This window comes from Hippopotamus amphibius, chromosome 12 (genome assembly GCF_030028045.1).
Source record: "Hippopotamus amphibius kiboko isolate mHipAmp2 chromosome 12, mHipAmp2.hap2, whole genome shotgun sequence".
NCBI lineage: Eukaryota > Metazoa > Chordata > Mammalia > Artiodactyla > Hippopotamidae > Hippopotamus > Hippopotamus amphibius.
In genome coordinates, this window is record NC_080197.1 from 72,964,304 (window position 1) to 72,965,292 (window position 989).

Sequence of the window (989 nt, forward strand, 5' to 3'; positions counted from 1 at the left end):
ATGAGACAAGTGACTTTGAATGGAATGGTTAATGATGGAGAAAGATCTGATGCAGGCAACAACATTGTTGAAGAGAGTGGGCCAGGGGTTTGGCCACAGGCTCTGAGCGGCCCCTGCCCAACGACAGCAGTAGTTCTAGGGGGTGACACCATGGGCCCTGAATGTATCAACCCCAATCAGACTGAGGAACTCAGGCCACACCAGGACCCTACAGAAGGCACTGGGGATTGAGCAGTGATGAACCAAAGGAAGAGCAGGAGGAAATGGAGGCAGGAACATTTGGCTACTCCTACCAACCCCTGAACCAAGATTCTGAACAAGAGGAGGTGGAGCTGGCACCAGTGGTGGATGGAGAAGATGTAGTTACTGATATCCAGGATGGGATCTAGGTATGGTGGAGGTAGCATTGTTCCTGAGCAGATGAAGCTGGACTCCCTGAAGGACTGGCCCTGGACTGTCTTCCCTGGCTCTGCAAGGCCTGGGGCTTCATTTGCCAGACCTATCATTAGAAAGCAAGGATGAAGAAGAGGAAGCAGGGAGCTACAGCACTGAGCAACAACAGCTCTATTCCCATGGACCCAGATCACATAGAGCTGGTACAAAGGATGATGGCTGGAGTAAGCCTGCCTGTGCCAGGGGTTCCTGCCTGGGCTGGAGAGAGATCAGATGCCCTGTGGGAGGATGTGGTACAGAAGGCCCTCCAAGCCTGGCAGCCACCCCTGCATGGAAGTGACCATCCTGAGAGATGCCTTTCTCCCTGCATTCCAGGCCAGAACCAACATAGGACTGAACACACCCTGGTTGTAATGTCCACCTCCACCTTCCCTGTCTGCCTTCCATGTCAAGGCAAATTAGACTTCCTCTCAGAGACCCACTTTGTTCAGTTCTGTGCATATGGGAACATCAGCCCAAGCCCAACCCACATTAGCATCACTCTGTGAAGAATAAAGCACCCTATGTACACAGCCAAAAAAAAAAAAAAGAATGGG

At 51.9% G+C, this 989-nt stretch overlaps 1 pseudogene; it reads left to right on the forward strand.

Moving 5' to 3' along the window:
- LOC130834038 (male-enhanced antigen 1-like) lies at nt 1-733 on the forward strand (annotated as a pseudogene).
- The last annotated feature ends 256 nt before the right edge of the window (nt 734-989 follow it).